This window comes from Myiozetetes cayanensis, unplaced genomic scaffold (assembly GCF_022539395.1).
Source record: "Myiozetetes cayanensis isolate MyiCay16 unplaced genomic scaffold, myiCay2020 scf4, whole genome shotgun sequence".
Taxonomy (NCBI): domain Eukaryota; kingdom Metazoa; phylum Chordata; class Aves; order Passeriformes; family Tyrannidae; genus Myiozetetes; species Myiozetetes cayanensis.
In genome coordinates, this window is record NW_026087631.1 from 3,168,880 (window position 1) to 3,193,945 (window position 25,066).

The 25,066-nt window shown below is 39.7% G+C and overlaps 1 protein-coding gene across 4 annotated transcripts in view; it reads left to right on the top strand.

Moving 5' to 3' along the window:
- Positions 1-11,938: 11,938 nt before the first annotated feature.
- Positions 11,939-25,066, top strand: part of SYK (spleen associated tyrosine kinase) — a 44,885-nt gene continuing 31,757 nt past the window's right edge. For 2 of the 4 annotated variants that reach the window (XM_050329078.1, XM_050329080.1), the window contains exon 1: positions 24,176-24,393. The gene's annotated coding sequence lies outside the window, so the exon portion shown is untranslated. Of the gene's footprint in view, positions 12,075-18,256; positions 18,278-24,175; positions 24,394-25,066 lie in introns of those variants that run through there. The other 2 variants (XM_050329077.1, XM_050329079.1) reach the window with 2 other exon arrangements.

Genomic DNA, 25,066 nt, shown 5'->3' on the forward strand with positions numbered 1-25,066 from the left:
AGTTTTCCTAAACATTCCTCCAACATGTTATCTGTTCTGAATTCTAATACTGTTTTCCAGCCAGGAAAGCCTTCCAATTTCTTTTCACCCATAGTTTTTACTGAACACACTTTATATTCAGGCATAGATGGACAAATACTCAGTGCAGAAAAATTACAGTGCCACGAGCTCCATGTTCTACCTTGTCATTTGAGTAAAAGCCTGCAGTTCTGTGTAACAATGTACTCAACCACACCTTTTTTTAAGTGTATGAGATAAGGACTGTAGAAGGTATCACTGGTGTTAGGAAGTTTGAAATATCCTATAGCCCTTTATGTTCTTTTTTATCTAAACTACTTCTTTATCTCAGCTGACACATTTTAAAGGTAAAACAGCAGCAGACAGAGATTTATCAAGATGAAGTGCAATGTTGTGTCATACAGCTCTCTGCCTCACTGGCATTTTCCTCATACCAGAGCTTAGTTAAGGAATACACAGACCAGTGAGAAAGCAGATTGTTGGTTTTGCCTGTTAATCTGACTGAGTTGCACTTATGGTGAGGTCAGAATGACTTTAGGGGAGTCCTCCTCATCACAGCAGCTGACTTTTCTTCACTGATATTTTCTCTTGCTAAATTAACAAATATTTGCATAGCTGAATATTGTATTCAGACACCTCATACTGACTGAAGTATATTCCAAAGGTAGTTTTAGACCCCAAGGTCTATTTCATCTGCTAGTTTGGCATCCAACATCTAAGTTCTAATTAAGTAATCAAGCACTGTCATCCATTAAGAAAACAAATCAAAAGGGCAAAGTGTGGGTGAACATGGCATTAATTACTCCTACTGGACGAACAGTATACAATAAAGGTGTTTTTTAACTGATTTAAAGAACAGGCATAGTTTCAGCTTAGTAACCCTATTGAAATACTGTGTCTCAGGTAAAACTCAACTCAGTTGCTTTTAGTGTCCAGTGTATGTAGATCCTCTTACCCATTTTTCCCTGTTTTCTTCAAGACTACCTACTGGGCTATCATTTAAATACCCTTGTGGAGGTAATGATTTTCATTCTGCAGACATTGCTTTTTTTATTTTTTCAAGTAGTCCGAGACTTCTAAATAAACCACTAGTCATCAGCCATCCTTTTCATGTTACTCAGACCTACCTGATGTATATATTCCCCCTCTTCAGTTTGAACTCCTGGAATGAAGCAGTTCAGCTGATCAAATAGTTCACAAGTTTTTTTTGTAGACCCTTAGGTTGACAAGGAGATCTTTCAAAGGACATTTGTGAAACATGCAAGAACACTTGAACAGAAGAAAGTCATATTAAAGAGTTGCCTAGCTTTTCTACTTTCATGTTCTAGTCCTGAAATCATCTCTCAATATTTTTAGCCTTTGGGAGAAAGAAATCTAACGAAAAAATAGAACAAGGCAAATGCTGTAGATGGAGTTGTAGCACTATATAAAGCTGAGTTTCATGACCTTTCCAGAAAGCCCTGACATCAGTCACTTATAACTTCATCAGACCATGACTTTAACAGTGATTTTTTACACACTTCATTGTCTGCATAAAATCGAATCTTCCATAATTTCACACATAAACTTTATCAGAAACAGCTTGTTTTTTCCCTTCAGAATGTTAGAATAAAGGTGTTTGTTTTCTCATCATTTTCTGGCTAAGTTATGCATAACAGTTACAAAGTTAGGATCTCAAAAGATAAAATTCAGGATTGAAGTCAAGTGTGTAACCCACTGTAACTGCACTTTTGTTGCACAGCACACAATCCCTGGTTGTATAGACACAACTTTTTTTGCAAAATCCCTGCTTCATTCACTTCATAAGGTCATTAGCAGTTATTTCACAAGCAAGTAGCCAATATTACTTTTTTTTTTTAATGCCCATCTGCTATTAAAATGTGCAGTGCAGTAAACTATGATCCAGGCTGACAGGACATCAGCTGTCCTCCCAACCTCCCTGTGCAGGCAATCACAACCACCCCCCCAGTACAGGGAGGGAAGAGAAGAAGGTGATGTGAGGAAGGGTGGAGAGTGACCACAGAGAAGGCTCAATGCAGAACTACTGCCTTTTAAACAGCTGTGTGTATACAAGGTGTTGCACTCCTTTTGTAGGCAAAACTCTTGTTCATCAAATAGTGTCCAGCTAAAAAAAAACACCTGTATTCCATCAGCAACATTTGTCTCTACCCAACCTGATTCACCATAGCAGGACTACCCTATCTGTGTCATGAGTCAGGGTTCCCGGAAAAGATGGCTTGTGGGCCATGTAATTTCAGAAGACAGATGTGGTCAAGTAGGATGACATAAAACTGCACATGATCTTAAATTCAAGCATTTTTTAACTTTTAGCTTTTAGTTTTGTTACTTCAGTGGCTTTTTTATTTATTATATTTATATATTAACTAATGTATACTGTTTCCGTAGGTAAGGTCTCTCGCCTTTTTTTCTTTTTACTTTTTATTTTCACCTTACTCGTATCCACATACCTGGCCTGCCACCCTTAGCATGGGCTGAGCCCAACGATGCCTGTGCTCCTGCTCGAGTATCTCCACTCGAGGGTTGCTTCAGGATCCTCTGGATAGCGAGGTGACGAAATAAATTTACCCTTCGCATTTCAGCCGTGGTTTTGTGGTTGTTCCAGATGCCTGCCCGTGTCAGCTCACACGGGTGTTTATTGATTTGGTGCAATTAAAAATAGATTTGATTCTCTGACATAACGTTTTTCTGTACTTCACAGTTTTCAGTACAAAATTTTCCCTGGTTAGTTTAATGCAGCACGTGGTGCTACAAAGGAGACAGAAGTTCAAAGGTGGAAGCAGTTGTAGTATGTAATAATCAACAGCACAGTTGTTCAAAAACCCATGCTGTCATTTTACTGACATTCACTCTACTGAAAAAGAAAAAATATTTATTCATCTTACAAGATTATCTATATGACAAAAGAAGAATAGATATTGTGGAGAAGTAGAGAGGGAGAAAGAGAGAGAGAGAGAGAGGAAAACATTCTGGGAACTCCAAATGTACACATGCGACTGTATGATAGTAGGAAATAATAAAAAATAAATCAACTATCCCTAGAGTCATTTACCACTGCTTTATAGCAGTATAAATACATACAGATGAAATCCTACTATGTTCAAAACAACGTTCATCACAGACTTTTGAAGATTTAAACGTGAATGAGCCAGGATATGTTAATGGAGACTTAGAAAATTACAATTACAACTATATATATATGTTGTAAACTAAGACACAGGTTTAAAAAATATTAATGCAAGGTTAGCCTAAAAGGTGGCTAAAATCTCTCATAAAAATGCTAACTCCAGGTAATCAAAATCACCACAAAAGCCCACTGTTTCTCTCAACACATTTTACAAAGAAACCCAGAGGTATCTTCAGGATGTCCCAAACCCCTGAAGTACCCAACTTACGGTATCAGAAACCTGTGTGGCTCCTCAGTTACAGAGACCAACAAGGAACACCTGTCTCAGTTTTTATTGATTCATTTTTCAGCCTACAGAAGGTGCATGAATTAAGTTGAGAAAGCAATTAGCGTTTGGCTGTAAATGCTGCAGCCCATGTAGAGAAGTGAATAATTCATTAAGAATAAATCAGATGGTATTTTATTTAAAAAAAGAAAAGGAAAAAAAAAAGAAGAAAAAAAAAATTAACCAGAATGTTCTTCTGGCTGGATTTCAAAAGGTCTGGAAGTGAATAAAATTACAGTCCACAATGAGGATACAGTACATTCTGCAAATGCAATGGAAATGCCCCTCTAAAATAGAGTGCAAGGACTGCTGTCACAGTGTAAATATTTCTCTAACCTGTAATCTTGCAGGCACAATCTCCTTTATCCATCAGCATCCTTTAAAACCCTTTTCTTGTCTGGCTACTGAGATTGATAAAAAGAGCAACCACCATGGAGCTCCCTTTAAATTATTTGAAAGACTGCAAGACAGAATAATTGAGCATAATGTAGGGCGATGGTATCTGTTTATAGTGTCTTTCTAAAAACCTGGTGAAATTCAATGAGTTCTGTTTTCCATGGTCCATGTCTTCCACCCTTGCAAAAACATCATTTAGAGGTCAGATGTAGAATTTGCTTTAGCACCCTGGGTTCTAAACTGTTGTATAACTTGCAGGAGATGTATCAGGGCAGGGGCTAGGGACCAAGTGTCAGCTCTGCAGGTACTTCAGTAAGACTCCAACACCCCAGACCAGATCTGAATTGTGTTTGAGTATTTGGAGCAGTAAGAAGTCTTTTGAACACATCTGCCTTCAAACTTTTTCTGTAGTGTAGCTGTCTTCAGTCTCTCACTTTGGTTTTTCCCTGTTGTTAACATGAAGATACACACAGGATTCACCCACAAACCTTCATGATTTGCACTTCAAAGATGTTCAACACAGGAAACTGATTTTCTGCTCTACACCCTGACAAAACCACCCCATCTAAGGCTAAGGAAAACTGGTCCTTTTAAATAACTCCAAATTTAAAACTGTTTTCTCTCAGTTATGTATGCCTGCTGCATCACATTTCTAGAAATAGGAAAAAAAAATAGCAAGAGAGAAGAGTCTAACAAAAGATCAAGCTTTTGGTGCTTAGCATATAGCATGCCTTGGTTCTTTACCACTCACATGCTATTAGAAGTGCTGTGCCTGTGACACTTCTGAAAGGTTATTGTTCGTGTGTGTTTAACATTGCCAGACACAGTTAAGTACTTCCACTTCCACCCACAATGAGGAATACAGTGTCTGCCTAAGACCCCCCGCTGCAGCTCTGTAACTATTGTTTCTTTTTCTTTTTGACTCAAGCATCATGTCTACATTTTAAAAATAATCGAGAAAAATGTTCCCTTTTCATATAAATTTCATTCATTCAGCTTCTCTCTGCAGCTCCTTAAGAGTTTTGTTTCACTATGCACATGGCTGGAAACAACACATACTGTAGGCATAATGGATATTTTTGGCAGAATTTATTAAGAAGCTTACCAGACATAGAAAAGTCATTGCTGTATCGCACCGATGTAAATAACATTAAAATTAAGGTAACTTCTGCTTTCTGTTTTAAAACTGTGTGATCTCAAACAGTTTCAGTTCACAAGGAAGATACAAATGTTTTTATGTGTACAACTGGGTCAACTTTGACAGAAAATTGGTTGAGATTATTTTTCCCATGTTCACATTCTGAAGGGAAGTCAGACGAGATCTTTCATCCGTCTCATATCCATGATTCACTCTAAACATTGTTTCCATCGTTTTACATTCTGGAGCCTCATTTTTAGTTTAAAACGGGTGTTGTTCCTGGGTTGTCCCCTAAAGCTCTAAAGGTTTTGTATGGTCATCTGATGCTTCCATTCTTGCACAGACCACCTGGACATTTTCTGTAGTGTAACGATGAGAAAAAACCAAATAAGCTATTATCACACTGATTTAATTCTTTCTGATGGCTTGCCACAATTCTAAAGCCAAGTGTGTTTTAAAAGTAATGTTTGAATTCAAACTGGTCTAGTCCAACATAGAACATTACAGGTTGTTTAAAGACACTTAAAATATGTGTGTGTGTGTGTGTATTTGTACACCTGCAGAGAGAAACATGGTATTACAGCACTAAGTGTCATGTCTTTCTTACCATATGCACTAAAGAAAAACTAGAAAGACAGCCTAAAATTTCAGGATTATTAAACTCCTTCTGGTTTTTGGCAGAAAATCTGCCATCCCGGTGACATGCGTTGCAGTAGCTGTTAGATGCACAGTTTCCTTCTGGTAAAATTCTATTGTACACACGAAATTGTGTAAATGGCATAATCATTGGAATAGCCACACTTCTGCTGCTCTTATAGACTGGAAGGGCTGTTAACATTCTTGCAATCCAAGGATTCCAAAATCAATTCCATAACAGTTAAGACAGTGGTGTTCAAAGCATTTGGAACAGTTCAGATTTTTTTTTTCTTTAATATTTTATTGTAATTTTTATTCGGAGACAGGCAGTGGAAAAGTTAAGTCAGCATTAAGTCAAGTGTCAGAAAACAAAATACCATAGAAAACTGAAAAGTGCCACTTGTTCAACTTTAAGATATTCCTTGGATTACATCATCTCAGGTGTATTGCTTCAGCATGAAGATCCCAGATACCAAGCAGCAGCAAACAAACTATACATGAGGACTCTGGTATTAACTAAGTATTTATTCTGACTGTAAAGTCAGGGATGTGGGTTATGTGAAAAGACAGTTAATATTTTAAAATGCAATGTCATAAAATTTTGTAACCTGATTCATTGACAGTGAATCCTGAACTGGAGGTGTCCACTCTGCTTGGCTGGAAGAATATTTATGACTGGGATGCAAGGTCAGCTCAGATCCGACAGAACTCGTTAGTTCAGGTGCAGTGATGCAGAAATGCTTCATAGCTCTTCCAGAGCCAGCACTAATCCAGAAATAGCACATCTGCTTTTTGTGCATCAATCAGATACTGTGACAATTATAAACTGGCTCCACAAAAAGACATATTGGGTGTCTCCACAACCTGTTCTCACAAAGAGGAGCACCTCTTACTATTTAGAACACTCTCTCTCTTCTTCCTCAGAAAGCAATGTTGGTCCTTCTTGGATTGTCAGCTCTGAGCACTATGGGTGACACCTAATTCATTTTCCAGAAGGGTTTAATACATTAAATCATAAGTGCAGAGGTGAACACTGTGCCAGCACAGCGTTGAAACAAATACAAGGTCCTCAGCCACAGTGCAAAGATCGAGTGACTGGCTCCATAGGAAACAGCTGACAAATGTTACAAACAGAACAAAACTACAGCTGCATCCAAGCTGATTCTTGCATTATCTGTATCATGTCTGCTCACTGATCCTTGAGATTAGAAAAAGGCTCATTAACAAAGTCATGACATGAGAATTTAGGAGAAATACTATAGAAAATTCCTATTACCTGGGTTTATACTGAATTTGCTTCATTCTATGTCTAAGTATGTATTTATATAAAAATACTACTATTGAATTAATTTGTACTATTTACAGGTTATACTAAGTCCAACTATGTTTCAGTTGAAAATAAAAATGGGAACCCTTTTTTTCCTATTTTCTTTTCTACATCTCTTAATGACCTGCAGTTTTCTCTATTTACTTATGTCCTTCATTCAGCATTATCAGCATAATGCTTTTATTATCCATATGAATATATAGTACCCTTAGAATGAAATCATAGATGCTTAAATGCCAGTGCATATGACCAGGAGGTGTGACAGCAAATGGTATCCCGTGCCTCACCCAATGCAGTTCCCTTCAACAGTATTTTTCCACTGGGTAGTGCTGTGTTTTATATTTCTGAAAAGGAATGCCTATGTACAGGCACTAATCATTATGGTATACAAGAGGTGGAAAGGTGAATTACCCCATCCATTAACTGATCCTTCAACCAGGGGGAATCACAGATGGAACAGGATGAAGGAAGTGTGCTCTCCATGCTCCAGCATGTCAGTACCCAAACAGAGATGAAAAAAAAGGCTTGTGTTCCTGGTCTAATTTCATGTCAACGCCATAGGCAGCTCTGACATAACAGCTTCCAGTACTGTTCCTTTTTTTGCTGATTGTGACAGTCTGAGATGGTTCTCAGAAGGCTACAGATCCAGCATGTTACAGACTGAAATACTTACGGAAATGGTGTTGAAACAGAATCTTCTCCCATAGTTAGTCAATCTTCTGACAGTTAAAATATTATTATGTATGTTCCCCCTTTTTTTTTTACTTTCCCTCACCTTTATGCTGTTTTTCATTCAAAGCAGAGATTACCAATACTAACCAATTCTTCTTAAGAGTTTTGCACAAGTCTTCCTAAAAAGCTTTTTATCATCTCCTTGATGCCCAGTGTCTTTATTATTTTCTGTGCTATAATTAAGCAATTATTTTAAAGAAAAATTTACTTTAAAAAAAGCCCTGGTTTTTATCCTATCATAACTTGCTATTGTATATGCTTATCCTTCTTCCAGCCACTGTTCTTAAACAATGCACCATTCTTTAATATCTGTTTAAAAAGGCACAATTTTGCTATAAAAACAGAAGCTAGGACTGGTAACTAGCCATGGGCATATGGTACAGGAAGTCATAAAGACTGGACTGGCCCAAATCTACATCTTCGTTTCAACATAACTATACATTCTGTAAAGCCATGAAAAATTCAGAACACGTCATTCCTCAACTAACCTACCATGCTTGTCTGCATTGTCCCACGTAACATTTTAAATGTAGACATCGTACCTCCTCCTATCACGATTTTTTTATGTGTAGAAAGTACATCCTAAAACTCCTCTTAATGACTAGTGAGCAAAACTTTCAACACTTTTATAACAGGCATGTATAATAAGTGTGATGCTTTTCTGGGTTTAAGGTAAAAAGAGAGGGGAAAGGTGATAAATGTGGCTATTGTATGAAAATATTATATTTATATAGACATGAAATAAACCAGATATAATTATAATTACCATGAACCAATAAAGATCCCATCCAATCCAAACCAATCTATGACTCTGTGATTCTATGACATTTGCTTTTGTGTCACAACACTGCTTTCAGGCTATGGACTTTTGATTTTCTCTAAATGTTGCTTACCGCTATTGTGCTAACGTGGAAACTCTGCTTCCATCAAAATTAAAATGAGGAAGATAATAAAAAACTACCAAATAGCATATATTTTTGTTCCAACCATGACTGAATTCAATGAACTGCGCACAAATTTTATGTGCCTTAAGCAAAAAGGAGTTCACTTCTGCACTCTTTTTGCATAGACGTACAGTCCCATCTTATTGACACTGATTTCTTCCATCACAGAGACCCTTGGCTTTTAGCTGTAGGTATGGTCACATGTAAGGAATTTGAACCTCAGTCTGTCAGTGGCATTGTCTCTCTTGTTGCTGTGTATTTTAGAGAACTGGACATTCAGTTAGAGAACAAAGCACCAGTTTAGCTTTAGCAGTCCCTACTATGGAAATGGGGAGGGCATTTTAGAAGATTGTCAGCTTCAGCCTGTAATTAGTTAAAAAGAAGCCACAGTAGTACCCCCTGTGCTGGAGCAGAATTCTACCAGTGCAAGCAGTGTCTGCAAAAGTACGTCTGCAAATTGCAGCACATCTGTAAGACAAAGACCAACCTAAAAATTCCCTCTGGAGAATGAAATAAAAATTAAGCTGTCAGTCTGGCAGCTTAGTTGGAGGCAGGTTTATTTCAACATACCTGTTGGTATTTTCTGTTCCCTGTAACAATGAAAACAGATACTAGGAAGGCAGCAGAATAGACTCTTCAAAATTCCAAAGTCTTGAATTTTGGAGAGGCTCAAAACCATAGTTTTTATAAATTATACTAATCCTAGAACCAGTAAAGGAAAGAAATTAGATTCAGGCATATTCTTTTAAATCATTTAAGCAAACTATCATGCCTCCTGAAAGCAGAGGTCTTTCAAATTGTATTGCAATAATGAAAGTGCTGAAAATCCCTCACATGCTCCCAAGAAGCATGAAGTATTACAAAGTTAATTACTGCAGTTATTATACTGTATAACTAGTGGGAGATTATGTACAAACTATTAGTTTCTATTATACATATTCATATTTTGTAGGAGATCGCACAAACTTACTGAATCTTTCCCAAAACCCCAGATTCACACTGACCAAATTTTGCCAGAAAAAAAGAGGAGTTATTTTACTTTACTGATTACAGACCTTCTATAGAGTCGGTTACACATCACAGGAGAGCTTCAGAATGATAATAGATATCTTAATGTATGATAATATGTAACATTACACGCAACACATTAAATAACATAATTCATCGTTGTGAGAGCCTTCCCAAAAATCAGTATAGCAGAATTCAGCAATTTGTATTAAATCTCATACGAAATGAAAGAAAAAGTAAACTGTAGACAGCCTAAAAGCTGTTTACTTCCCTCGCTGGTATTCCCCTATGCTGCTGTTATACGCTGACCCAGGACAGCAGCCAAGAACCCACACAGCTCAGTTCTCCCTGCCCAGCAGGACCGAATACAGAATAGGAAGATCAAAAGCAAGAAGAGCCATGTGTCAAGATAAAGAATTTAATAGGTGAAGGGTGGAGGGGGGGGTGAATCACGACCAAACTAAATGATGCAGAGTTGGTCACTCACTGCCTCCCAAAAGCACAGTGATGACCAGGAAGTCATTGTGGCCACCTTGGAAGAAGCCCACATCTTTCCAGCTTCTTCATCCATCCCCAGTTTTAACTGCCAAGCGTGGTAGGGGTTGTCCCTTTGGTCAGTTGCAGGCAGCTGTCCAAACTCTGTCCCTCCCAGCTTCCTGTGCACCTCTGGGGACAGGGGCAGAGTGAAAAACGGAGGAAACCTCAACACTGTGTAAGTAGTGTACAGAAATAGACAAATTATTATATTGTTTTAGACAAAGTCAAAGGCATAGCACCATATTGGCTGCTGTGATGAAAGTTAATTCCTTCCCAGCCAGGTCCTGTACAACTGCTTGTGGATAACCCAAAGCCATGAAGCATTGATTTTTTTCACCAAAGTAAGATGAGACTTCTCCTTGAAAAAACAGATCATAGTCCAATAATGACTTTCCAAAAGCCATTTCCTGCAGATTATGCTCTGTTCACGCTTGGATGTTGATAGGAAAAGAACAGTGCCATCAAAATAGGTCCAAGAATTAGGTTTTCTAAGTTATTCTCTTTTTTTTTTCTAAGGTGCAGGCAGTGCCAATAAAAAAATACACTGCCACTACAGCAATTACCAAAAGTCTCATTGAAATGGACTAAAACCAGAGACCTTTCTAACTGGCATGAAATATGAGGGCTTTGTACTTTGGGAGCTCTGCTAGCTATATGGTCCATTTTGCAATAAGGAAAGAGAGCCAGTGTTTTGACATAGAAAATAACAACTGTATCCCACACTAGTGCTTGACACCAATCTATTACGTGGAAGAAGGAAGTGGACTTTTCCTCCTGTGAGCACTTCCCATCACGGGACATCATGCCATGTCATGCAGCACAGTCACAGCTGAAGGAGACCTGCCCACTCAGGCCTCAGCCAAGGCCCATCCTGGCACTCACCAGCCCTGTATGACCCACATCAGGATTGGCTTGTCCTTGGGCAGTCCCTGGAAAAGGATAATGGCCCCTTTAGGCTGTGTGGTCTCGACTGCCACAGAGATTAACTCCCTATCATACAAGGTGCTGAGGAAGCCTTGAAGAGGGACTTTTCTTGAAGTCTCTCTCTGGGCACGCTGGAGTCTCCTCCACACCTGGAGTTGCTACAAACATTTGACTGAAATATGGCATGGGGTTTTTTGTGTGAACTATAACAGGAGGGAAGATATTGTGCTATGGTAGGCCCCTCCGTTGCTCCAAAAGGAAACCCTCTAAAAGTCATTTTCTCACCAAAGCACGGAAATACATAGAACTTCAGTATTCCAGAATTCACCAGTCCCCAACCGGTGTGTGCACCAGTATGCACCCACTCGTTTCTCCCTTCTGGGAAGCCTCCATTTCACACACTTCGAGCATCGACCCCCCCCCGCGTGGTGCTGAGCGACGGCATGTCCATCTTCCAAAGCCGGGTGCCCGAGGGTCCGGGGGAGAGCTGTCAGCGCGGGGTCCCAAGGACAGCCCTGTCACACGCCGAGGGGACTCACATCACGGGGTCCCGAACAGCCCGTGCCGCGGGGTCCGGGGGACACGGACGGTTCCTCTGCCCCAGGAGAAGGAGAAGAGACGCCGGCGGGTCCGGGGAGGGGTCTGCAGCCCTCAGTGACCGGGCGCCCTCTCGCCGGGTCCGCCGCCCGAAAAGAGGGGTCCGGGGTGGAGCGGCGGCCGCGCCCGCTGCGGAGGAGGCAGCGCTCGCCCACATCCCGCTGAGGAAGTGGCCGCGGCTGCAGAAAACGAGGAAACGGCGGATCCGGCGGCGCCGAGAGAAGGTCCATCCGCGCTCGGCACGGCTCGGCACGGCTCGGCACGGCAGAGCCGCCCGCCCCAGCGCTGCATCCCTGCCGGTGGGGGGAGGAGGCGGTGGAAAGGGGCCGAGAGACCCGCGGGCAGCGGTGAGTAGCGGGTCCGACCGCCAGCACGGGGCTGGCCCGGCGACACCGCCCTGTCCCTGTCCCTGTCCCTGTCCCTGTCCCTGTCCCGGCACCGCCAGCAGCGCCAGCACCGCGCCGGGCCGGGCCGGGCCGGGCGGGTGGGAGCGGGCGGCGCTGGTGCCGCATCCCGCGGGGATCGATCGGGGTGTCGGGGGCGCGGGGGACCCGCACAAACTGCTCAGCCAGAGCGCTCAGCAGCGACCGGGAGGGATGGGGGAATCGCGACGGGACGCAGGAGCGGAGGAATCGCGACGGGGAGGGAGCGGGCGCGGCTGAAAACGGCCTGAAACCTTCCCGTGCTGCGGTGTTTCAGAAAATAAACACCACCTGGGATTCCAATCTAAAACTTAGGTACAAAAAAAACCCCAAACCCAAACCAACCAACCAACCAAAATAATAGATTTCACGGTATCTTTCACTGATACGTTGTTGTGGTGGCAGATTTTAAAGAAAGACAAGTGTACACCAAAGGAGGGCTTGTGTCTGAGCGGTGTATAACCTGTCAAAGCTTTGATGCCTGACAAAATGTCTTTAAAAACGCGGGTTTTTTTCTTATCAAACTTCCCTATTCTGCTTCCCAGAAAACTGTAGTTAGTGTATTACTAGAAGGGCTGAAAGTAGTTGATTCTGCAAGTCATTTGTCTTTATTTTCTGTGTTTTGCCAGCATTATTCAGTTACCTTTGTTAGCATTGCACTGCGTAAAACTTTGTTGTAGTTGGCTAGATGAGTTTGAAGTGATGTTATTTCGAACAAACATAAACAATACTTTTGTGAAGTGGAACAATCCAGTAGAAGAGTGGCAAGTGGAGTCCCAGTCTGGCCAGGTTACATGATAAAGAAACCATTTAAAACAATTTTGAAACGAAATTATTCTCCTTAAGGGCATTGACATCTAATAATTTTTCTAATGTTCTTTTCTGTTAGGTTTCTTTCGTGCTCTTTTTGTCCACAGAAGCTTAGCTCTCCTGAGCCCTTGAGTTGAATCCACATAATAATCCAGGGGAAAAAGCATCCAGTATAGAACTACTATCAGCATGTAAAACTGTAATTTTGCAGGCTTGGAGGCCATAAACAGTAGAAGTGTTGGGTAAATTAAGGCAGTCCACTTAGAGGAACTGTGACTTCTTTTTTTTTTCTTCATCCCTCAGTTCAGCATTGAGAGACAAACAGACAAATAAGGAAGTTTGAATGCTGTTTATATATGTACATATGTGTATATATGTGTTTATATGTATATATACGCAGTTATCCTGTGGGGGAGAAAGATTATAGTTATATACATGCACATTTGAACTGAAAGGTTTGCAATCAGTTGTGATGCTTAAAAATGGCTGAAATAGATAAAAGTATATAAGTACATTTCACATTCACTTGAGATAACTGTAAAATATCAAAAGAAATAGAGTTCACATATTCTGGTTTTGCTTCTGTTAAAAAGTATTAAGAGTTTGTCAAAACAAAAGTGAACGTTGCAGCTTTCCACTTTGCACAGTGTTGAAATTATGATAAAAGAGAAGAATTAGATCCGAAGTCTCAGGAAGACAAAAACTGAAATTTACTTTTAGAAGTAGTTAGTGGTTTATGTTGAGCACGAAGTAATGGATTAGAAGACTGATGGTGAAATTAAAAACTGGTCTGAAGCACCTTTGAAGATACCAATGACCAAAAAAAAAAAAAATGTAGAATCATTTCATTAGTCTCCCATCCTTTCTTTTATATCTGTACGCCAGAGACATTGGAATTGGGAGAAATAACTTCTGAAATGTATGTTGTGTTCAGAAGTCATGGTCTCACAACCATAAGGGTTTTGGGTTTTGTTTTTTGGTTTTTGGTGTTTTTTTTCCTTCATAATCCTTTTCAATATGCAGTATTTAGCAGAAAACAATGAATCTGTTGCCATTGCTGTTTTGAATACCGTGACCATAGAGATTTTTTTGCACCTGAATTCACTGAAGATTCTAGGTAATGTCATCCTTTTTCCAGCTTTATAGACTTTTGGATCAGTGCCTCAAGATCTGTTGTGTACACATTAGACAGACAGTGACAGAATCTGCTTTCAGTTGCATGTGTTTAGCTCCAGAACAGCACAACTGAAAAGGGGAACTTGTCTGGGTTTATATCATAATTACAAGGAATGCAAGACTTATCTTTGAATGTGAGTCATACTTACAGAAAAATCATTCCAATGAGGTGTTTAAAACTGCTTTTTTTCTACTTAGATGTACAAACATGCCCAAGTGATTTGCTCAGCTGGGACAGCAGTATTTGTACCTTTCAAGATGTCTGTTAAACAGCTGAAGATGCACTTGCAGCTGCTTGTGACTGTCAGTAGTAAGGTTCAGTCATAAGAATGAAAATTTCTCACCTTGCAAGGATTTACAGAATCAGATTCTTAATATCTAATTTAATTAAAAATAAAAAAGTATTTTATTATAGAGAAACAATTTTGTAGTCCAGTTTAACATTAGTTTTGTTTTCATTTGATGAAAGAAGAAAATCTTGGGGGGAGGAGGAGAAGGCAACTCACTTTATGTCTCAGCTGGCATTTCTGGAAATGCTTTTACAGAAAAACATTCTTAATGTCTGTATACCACTTTTACCAACAAACATCAGTAATTTCTGCAGTTGGATTTAAGCATTTTGACCACTCTTGTGAGAAAAAGAAGCTTGGGGCTTTGTGTGGTGGAGCATAGCACACTACACAGTTATAGATATTTATTTGAGGCATAGCAAAAACAAACAAACAAAAAATTGATCACAAAGTTCTTGGCTTGTATTTGCATTTTTCTCCTTTAATTTAAGGTTCCAGCAGCAAGGTTGCATTGTTAATATTGTCTAGCTTTTAGTTTCATGACACAGGGTAATGTGTAGCCATACAACTAAGCAGAAGAAAACCTTTTGCTACCGACTCCTGCCTTGGTTTTTGGGGTGATGGGAAAAGATCAACATTGCAAGTGCAAGGAGTGTGAAGGAACCAAAAACAAAACAATTCCAGGATGGGGCATCCACAACTTCTTTGGGCAAGCTGTTCCAGTGCCTCACCATCCTGTCATCCAGACAGCCAGTTGTGTCCTGGGCTGCATCCGAAGCAGCGGGGCCAGCAGGGTGAGGGAGGGGGTTCTGCCCCTCTGGTCTGGTGGGACTCCACCAGGAACACTGCACTCAGCTCTGGGGTGCTCAGCACTGGAAGGACATAGACATGTGTGAGTGTGTCCAGAGGAGGGTCACCAGGTTGATTAGAGGGACTGAACACCTCTCCTGTGAGGAAAGAGAAAGGAGAATTGGTTTTGTTCAGCCTGGAGAAGAGAAGGCTTCAGGATGATCTAAATGCTGTCTTTCAGGGAACCTACACAAAAAAGGGAGAGAGATACTTTACAAGGGCACAGCGACAGGACAAGGTGGAATGGCTTAAAACTGAAAGGGAGTAGGTTTAGATTGGATATCAGGAAGGAATTCTTTACTGTGAGGATGGTGAGGCACTGGAACAGCTTGCCCAAAGAAATTGAGGATACCCCATCCCTGAAAGTGTTCCAGGTCAGGCTGGCTGGGCAAACTAGTCTAGTGAAAGGCGTCCCTGTCCATGGGATGGGGGTTAGATCTAAATGATCTTTAAGGTCCCCTCCAACCCAAGCCATACTATGATTGTATGATAAGCAGAGTGCCATGAGCCTTTCATTTTTAACAGGTATCAGATCAACTAATGAAAAATCAAGGTGTATTAGAATCTAAATTACCAGGGTACAGGAGTATGATCAGGATAGTTTGTCCAGTTTCACTATTACTCAGTGTTCAACAAACTGATGTTACAACGTACTTGTTTACCAGTTAGGACTACCCAGTCATCCCTCCAGCTTTGTCCTAATTTGCTTTGAGATAATGTTCCTCCAAACAGGTATGAATTGCCAGGTGTCCTGAGCAGACAAAATGCCTGGCAGTATTTCCAACAGTTACTCTTCTTTTCAAAATGGAAAGAGGCAGCAGAAGGAGTCTTTCAGCACTGACACTGAGCAGGGCTAAGACGTGAGGTGCTAAAAGCTTTGGTAGAGAAGCAGGACTTTGGGCACTGCAGTGTGTAAGTCCAGCCATGTAAATCCCTGAGGCAATGCCTAGGTCAGGGGTGAAGTTGAAATTGATGGGAAACACAACTGTAACTGGGGGTAACTAGAGAAAACACATTCAGGAAGTGTTAGAGTAGGGTATGTATCAAGCAAACAGACATACATATCTTAACATCATAAATCCTTATCTTAAGCAACAGATTCAGTAAAATATATAAAATATAAAATAAGATATAAAATAATCATCATTAAATACATCAGCCACAACATATTCTTACCCTCTTGGATAGTCTTCCTCTTACATTTTCCCTCCCTGATTGGATGAAATAATGAAGCAGGTGAGGAAAAAACCCCAAACAAACCAAACCAAATGAAACCAAACCAACCAACCAACCAACCAAACAAAAAACAAATCAAAGAGGAGAAAACCACTGCAGTTTCAAGACCTCAGGCTCTAGAACATATAGAAGCTGTGTTTTAGCTAAAGCCACTGTGACTGAGAGTATCCATGGGATGCTAGATCTAAAATTGTGCTGCTGCTGTACACCGAGTGTGTAATTCTGCTTAAAAAAATTCTAGTGTCAGTATCAAAATTGGCTTAGTTTAAAACAATGTCTACATATTTCTTACAAACTAGATTTCCTGATTTTTTTTTTTGGTAGAGTTGCCTGAAAAGTTAATTTCTTAGTCTAGATTCAAAAACTCATGTTAGAAATCTGCTATAATCTTCCCCCCCATGCCCCGCCACATTCTTGTAAAATATGTTAGAGAAAAACTTAAACTGAAAAAATATCTTAAATCTTTTCATTCAGACTAAATTTGATAACTTGAACCAAGAAGTTCACTAAAGGAAAAAAAAACTAAACTAAATTTTGTCAAGGTGAAAATCTTCAATATCATAGAATCATATTATCACAGAAAGGTTTGGGTTGGAAGGGACCTTAAGGATCACCTGGTTCCAACCACCCTGCCATGGGCAGGGACACCTTCCACTAGATCAACTTACTCAGTATCTGAAATATGGGGAATGTTAAATCAAAGAATCAACGTCAATATGATCATCAAGTGGTAGATTTTACTGCTGTATTTCAAAGAATATGTATGAATTGCACAGTGTCCTGCTCAAAAATTAGTAAAGTAAGCAAGATGTTTAAATAAGGATTATTTTTGCGAATTAGATAATGGGATTAGAATGAGTGGAGCATTCTGCAACTTTCTGAGAATGATCATCTATTGAAAATAAGTATCAGGAGGTAGAGCACTCTGAATAGTTCTGGACATGCACTCAGCAGGACAGCCCAGAACTGGAGTGGTCATCTAGGGAGGCTTTGAGTAACCATTCTGCCCTCACGTTATCATGTGCAGGAATCTCATGCTGCCTTGCATGACAGCTGTGTGACAACCTTCCTCCAGTGGATGCAACAAAGATCTGGCCTGCAGGTATTTCTGGGCACAGAAGTACAGGGGAAAAAAATCCAGTGAGGCATGAGTGAACTCAAAACTACTGGAACATGCTTTCTGCAGAGGGTGCAGAGCTGTGTTCACCTGGAAGCAATGGTGTGTTGAGGGAATGATGTCACTAAGTGTGAAATCCCATTGACTCTGGCTCTCAAGGGACAAGTTTCATCAAATGAAGGCAGCTTTTCCTCATCCAGATGTAGCAGCTATCCATAGTGACAGTTACCAGTGGACCATTTAGCAGCGTAGCCCTTGATGCTGTGCAGAGCACAGCAAGCCAGGAGAAAAGAAGCCTGACTGCGAGCTGGTTTTTTTCCAGCCTGGCAGTTTGTCATGCAAGAGGTAGGGAAATACTGCCCACTGGCCCAGAACACACTGAGGCCAGGTGCATCCTCTCTCTGCCCAGAGTGATAAACAGGCCCTGTCAAGAGTGTTTAATTGGTCCAGGTGTTGCAAATGGGTTTACACTGTGGGAGGGGAGGAGACAAGAAGGCTTGTGCCTCTCTCTCTGTCTGGCATTTCTGGACCATTCTATGTTTTACCTGAGGGATGGGGTTAGGTGGCAGATAATCCAAGTGGTTGCTTGCTGGCTAAACTGGATTCCTGCTTGCCAAGAGGCCGTTTGATCCACTCATTATACCAATAAAGTAAGTTTATCTTAAGTTTTATCTTAAGTGCTGCTTATTCTGAGGATACAGGTTGGTGTGGGGAGAGATGCAGACTTGGTCTTTTCTGGGTGGCTGATTGACTGATGCACTAATTGGTATGAGGAGTCTTTTTTTGCTGTGTGGTCTGTCTTTTTTGATGTGTGTCCTCACAAAAGCTAGTCGGGAGGAGCTGGTTGCCTTGCTGGAGGATGCTATTTTTGGAGAGAAGCATTCTTTTGATCTGTCTCCTAATTAAAAAGGTGTTAAATTAAAAATTCTTTACTGTGAGGGTGATGAGGCCCTGGCACAGGCTGTCCAGAGAAGTTGTGGCTGCCCCATCCCTGGAGATGTCCAAGGCCAGGTTGGACTGGGCATTGAACAATCTGATCTAGTGGGAGGTATCCCTACCCATGGCAGGGGGTTTGGAACTAGATGATTTTTAAGGTCCCTTCCAGCTCAAGACATTCTATGGTTCTATAATCTCAATTATTGCATAGATTTTGAAAAACTGATCCTTAATGTTGGCAGCCAGGCTGTGTGAGCTAACAATCACATCTTCCTTTCAAAAAATAAAACTGCTTGCCCATTCTTCCATAACTCTGGGGGTGTGAATTCTTTCTGAGTGTAACTGCTAGCAAGAGATGAGCCATTGGTGCTTATGGGGCTTCTACAGCTCTATAAAATCAACCTGCCTATGGGATCCCAGCAGGAATTTTTAGAATAAGTTAACATGGCAAGTTTTTCATAGACTAGAGAGGGGCACTGAGAAGGCTTGATCAACTTTGTAGAAACTTGCCTATTCTAAGAGTATGAAAACCAAGTTATTTTTGTTCTTGCAATAATTTCTCTACTTTATATATAAAGCAGGATACTGAAGACTGTTTCAGGTGACAAAACAACTGAAAGAGGAACCTGCCTAATTTTACCACTCTGACTCACAATGAGCCCAGTCCACTGAGGCATCTCTTCAGCAAAGGCTTTAGTGGTCTCAGACAAATGAATGAAATATGGTTGTGTTGTTTGCTTAATAAGTGATGGTTGATATTCACGGTTGAGCAATTGAGACCATTGTCTACATCTGTAGCCTCTGACTAGGAGCAAAGTAGAGACAGACAGAGCTGCACAAAGAAGTGAAGCTCATACCCTTCAAATAGCTTTGGAAATGTCAGCCTGCAACAATTAAACAACTAGTTAAAAAAAAAAAAATTAAATTAAGATACTTACTGGAACCTAAATATAAACCCATCTTTTAGGTCTGCCCACTAATAAAACCAGAGTGGTGTTTATCCCAAATTTTGAATGAAACACGTGGAATTTTGTTTTAGTCTTGTGATGGTTATCAAACCTAGAAACTGCTGTAATAATGTTGAACTTTTGCTGGGATTTTGGGTTTTTTTTTGGATGGAGTTTTCACCTTTTGTTTGATGTAGTAACTTTCTTCTAGAACTGATGGTGCTTTATTTCTGAGTGATGCCTTGTTTACCCATGATTTTTCTAAAAATGTCACAAGGATTGCAAAACAAATGTATGGATTGTGCATACATTCTGGTAGATCTCCTTTGTCTAGCAACTTCTTTGTGAGTTGTGGAAAACGAAAGCAATGAACCTTGAAAGAAGACTTTGGATTAATTTGTGACAGGGCAAAATTTAGTGATAGTTAGATGTGTCTTGGTTTTACTGTGCTATTTTGCCTGTAACAGTTTTGTCACAGCTGTCCCTATAAAAACAAAAATATATTCCACCTGGAAACATGCTATGCTGTCATACCTAATGTCACTGCAACTTTGAACCCGAAATTATCCAGGCCATTGGGTAGACAGTTCCACCCCTTTTTAGTGAACCTCCTTTCAAGTAAGCTGATAATACTTCTTTTTGTTTTACTCCTCACATGTTTTCACTGACTTTGTAAGTTCATTTCACAGCTCCCTACGTGCAGCCAAAGTAGGCTCTGTGGTACGTAAAAGAGTTTTACTTTTTGCTGTAATTCTGGAAGGAAATAAACTTGAAACAAAACCAGAAAATTTATATATATAAAAGATATATTATGTAGCTCTCTCACCTGAAGTATTGAGGAGTAGTTTTCGGCTCCCTGAGAAAGATTTTTGAACTGCACCCCAAACCAGGCTTTTTGTTTGTTTGTTTTTGGCTGACACTGGGAAGAAACAGCTATCCTTGCACTCTTCTTTAGACGCTCCAGAGGCACAGCTGGTGTTGGTGGAGGTCTGTCTGTGCCCAGAGAAGTTTGTTCACCTCTTGCCACAGCAGGAAAATGAGAGACTGGAGAAGAGTCTGCCTGCAATACCGTGGGCATTTTCCTTCAGATTCCAGCCCATCCCTAATGGTTCCTTTACTTATAGGATGGTTTAATAAGGACTGATCACAGTCAAGTACTTTGTCCAAAAGGGAGCAGCAGTTTTCCATACAAATGATGCCACCTGTTTGCAGGCTGAAATGCTTGCCTTGACAAGAGGCATCTTTAGCCAGAGGCAATGTTTGCATTTGTGACACTTGTAAGAGAGGCGGAGGCGAGGGAATGACTAACAGGCCACGATGAGGATGTAGAAGGAAGTGTTGATATTTTCGTGTAAGTGGTTTTGTTTTTTCTTTTCTTAAAGGAAAAAAAAAATGGTTTTTGTTTTGGTTTTGTTTGGTTTGTTGTTGTTTTATTTTTGTCTTTTTTTTTTAAATATGTGTGAAAATCAGAGGGTTTGTGCTTCTAGGGAAAGAGTTACTGCAATCCATAAACACCGGAGGTTCTTCCCCCCCACTTTTTTGGTAGCGTACTGAGCTTTTTAAAAGATCAAAGACGAAAAAACTTATTAGAGGAAAATTATGACATACAGAAAGATTACCAAAGACATGAAAGTCCTAAAAGAGAGGTGCTGTGACAGAGGCAAGAGATTCCTGGCATCAGTGAAGAGCGGTTTTTGGTGATCAATGCTCCTCCATGAGATCAGTACAGAAGTTTTATACAGAAAACCCCTGAATAGAACATGAATGTTGTGGTGCTTTTTCTAAGCATCTGTTTGCCTTATAATAGGGCAGTAATTGTGTTGACAAGTCAAGTAGTATTTCCTCAGGAAATATTTCAATAGCTAGAGTGCCTGGAGTAGTCTGATCATATCAGAATGTCAGATGCAATTTAGAGTAAATGAGGGCATTTCTGGCATGCTTCTGTTGAGTTGAAAATATCCATCTATCTGTCCTCAGCATAGGTTAAAATTACTCTAGAAAGTAAATCCAAGGGAAAATATTTCTAAAATCACAGGTGTTTTAAACAATGATAATTTTAGTTGTGTTCATGATTTTTATTTTTTTTTTCAGTTCTTCTTGTGAATGACTCTTTGATGTAGGAGGGGAGATAAACAGTTTTTCCCCCAAACCTACCAGGTGAAATAGCAGTGCCACCTGTCCAGCAGGCATTTTTAGAGTCTGAAGTAAGGTAAAATTGCAGCATAGCTTAGATCATAAGAGATCAGATGTAGAGTTCAGAGTGGAGTGTTTGACTGAGGCAGTACTGTGTCACATTCACATCAGTGTGATGGAGATGGGACACTGTTTGGAGATTTCCACAAAAGCTGCAAAAATCACCAGTATTATGAGTTGAATTACATAGGATTTCAGATTTCTTCGGTAGGTCAGAAAATTCACTCCAGTGTCCTGATCGAACTCTGATTAGTTTGAATTACTTGAGAAAATTATATTCTGTTTCATTTCCTTCCATAATGACTTACTTTTAAATATTTACTGTATTCTTCCTTTATTCCTGAATAATTCTCTCATAAAAAGTTCTCTCCTAAGGTTTGGATGGAGATTAAATCTTCATGTTTATGCAGAAAGGTAAAGAAGACATTTAAAAGTAATCTGATAAATCAAATTAAGATCACCATTCAGCTGCCTACACACAGTGGGAAGTGATTTTAAAGGTGAAAAAAATGAGAATAGAACAATCATTTAAATCTATTTTATTTGTTAAAATACTATAAAGATGTAAATATCTTCAACAGCGAGGCTATAACAATGGTTTTATAATACTTTCATGATAATTATATCAGAGTTTACATCAGTTTTGAGTACACCATTAAAATTCAACTTAAACCCTTAAAGCACAAAAATATTTAATATTGTGCATGAAGTCACCATTAAATGTATATTTTTAATTCTATGCATGCTGAATTCCTTTCAGCTTTGAGGTGATTTACATAAGTTGAAAATGTAGAGAAGAATCTTAGAACAAAAACTTGTAGTGTTTTTCTCAGAGGCATACCTCTTGATTCCAAGAATCCCAATAAAATAAGAACTTTAGAAAAAAATGCATATCCACGGTGTTCTATTATTACTGATGTTTTTCTCTGTGTGACTAGGGAACTTCTGAAGTTATGTTGGTGCTTATAATATCACACTGTCCTAGAACAGATTGCTTCAGGGTGCATGTTTTCAGCATTCTGCACTGTGTAGTGAGCCTTATGCATTCTTATACATTAGAAGATACTTGCTCTAAACTTTACTTTCATACAATCCTCACAGAATACTACTTTGAAGAACAAGGAAAGATAAAAAAATAACTCTGTTCAGATAGGGAAGTTATTTGTAACACTGTTTCACCACTACATGGCTTTTGATCTTCTGTCACGCTTCAGTCATTTTGCTCATGGATGAGTAAACTGATCCACCAGAAGTCCCTAAGTCTCCTTCGCCACTCCTGTTTGGTCTTTTTAGAAAGATTCATACTCCTGTTTATAATTTCTTTATGTTAAAGTGGAGATCAATAGGTAAGTAATAGTGTATTCTTTGCTATGCAAACTTTTCAACCAAACAGTTTACCCTTGTCTAAACATAAAAGATGAAATAGAAGTAAGCTAAGGGTAGCAGTATGGTTAGCAGAGGTATTTTTTCTTCTTACACTTTCCAAGGGGGTTTTCCTGAGTTTTGCTCTTCTGTTTTGAGAGAATGTTCTACTTCCCTGTACGCATGAAATGTGTGAGATACTAAACCCTTGCGCTATGTCTGGAGTACCCACTATCTCAACACTGATGAGGAAGCTCCCTGAGAGGAAGTGGGCACCTCATTTTCCTACGTATTTGCATAATATTTCTTCTTTTATGTAGGATAAGCCTGATGTTTGCATGAATTTGTAGCTTCCTTAAAAGTCAAATTTAATGGTTAAAGGGAGAATTTCGCTTCAGACCCTCTTGTTTTTATGCTCCAGCACATCTCCTGGGTAACCAGCTGCACTTCCTGCAGCCCTCTGAAGGGTAAATCCCTACATTCAGCCCTTCAGGCTCCTAATCTCCATTTTACAGTCACACATCTGTAACTGTGCTGGCTTGAAAAAGTCAGCACTATTTATCACCTGGAGGAATTTAGAGGAGGGGAAAACTCTGAATCCAAATACATTTTCTTCTACTGTGTTACTGCTCCTAGAAGGATATTACACTCCTGAAAGGAAGGCAAGAATTTGAAATTCCAACAAAAGAGAGCATCCATCTCAAATTCATACCTTCTTCCAAAATTGATAAGAAATGTTTAATCATTATCTAAAGTTTTATGTGTTTATTTCGCTTCTTGCATGCCCATGGAACACTGCATCAGTCCAAACATTTCCTACCATTCCTAAACACTGAGCATTCTTCACATATTAGAACTGGGGCAGAGAAACCTTGCCTGAAATCTATCAACATTGACTTGTTTTGCAAAAGTAAATCAGGCCTTCGTTGTCTGAAATGGTAATGAATAAATCACTTGTGAAATCTATGAGACCAAAAGAATCCTGCTGTGTGGTTCTTTCCATAATTGAGAAATATTCTCCATATTTTAGAAACTTTTTATTGCAGGCCTTCTTATTTATTTGAACTTCTATATTTTGCATTCTGAAGATTTGAGAGGGCGTCCCTCATCAATGCCACTATTGGCATTTCACCTAAATTGAAACCAGTGGATTTTTTTTTCCTTCTCTGTTTTAGGAATTTGTGTCTGGACAAATCATCCTGAAGAGTGTATAGTAAATACTGAGATTAATCTCAGGATAAACAATATCCTGAGGAGTAGCCTGATCCGAAACACATCAAAGTGAATTTAAATTTCAGTGGCCATCAGGATTTTTGTAACCAGGGAAGGTGAGTTTGCCTCCTCTAACCTGGCTCACCCCCCCTTTTCCCCGACAACACACACACTTTTATTTTGCTAGATACTATTTTCATTCTAAAGTTCTTTATGTTTTTTAGACATGAAGGTCTTAACAGTTTTTTTAATTCTGAAAATAAAGGTATGGCAAAAAGAAACTTTCATGGAGTACTCCCATGAAAATAAAATTCCATAGATAAAGAGCATAGTGCTATTTTTCATTTTGATATTTGTTCACCGCAATATTACTAAGGTGTTTCGAACAGGTGCAGTATCACTCTTGGGATGAGACAAATTGGGCTTATTTTGTAATTTTCTCCAAGTTGTGTAATGTGCTAGAGAAGAGCTAGTGTAAATCATTCATCCACCCAAGTTCTTTCCTTCCCAAAAACCTAACAGCAAATCTGTTCTCTTCCACCCTTCCTTGAAGTGATACTGCATACCTTAAGCCTTCCCTCAAGGACCAGTTTGCCAGGTGTGGGATGAAGGATGTTCATTTCCTAACCAGCCCTGTGTGTGGTGCAGAGTGGAGCAAAAAAGAATGATGTGGTAACATAAGTTCATCTGTGGGAAACAAGTAAGCAGGAATGGAGGAAACGGGAACTAGAGCATTCGAAATCTCCATACTTTTAGTGACTTTCAGAGTAATAGAAGAGTCACAGAAGC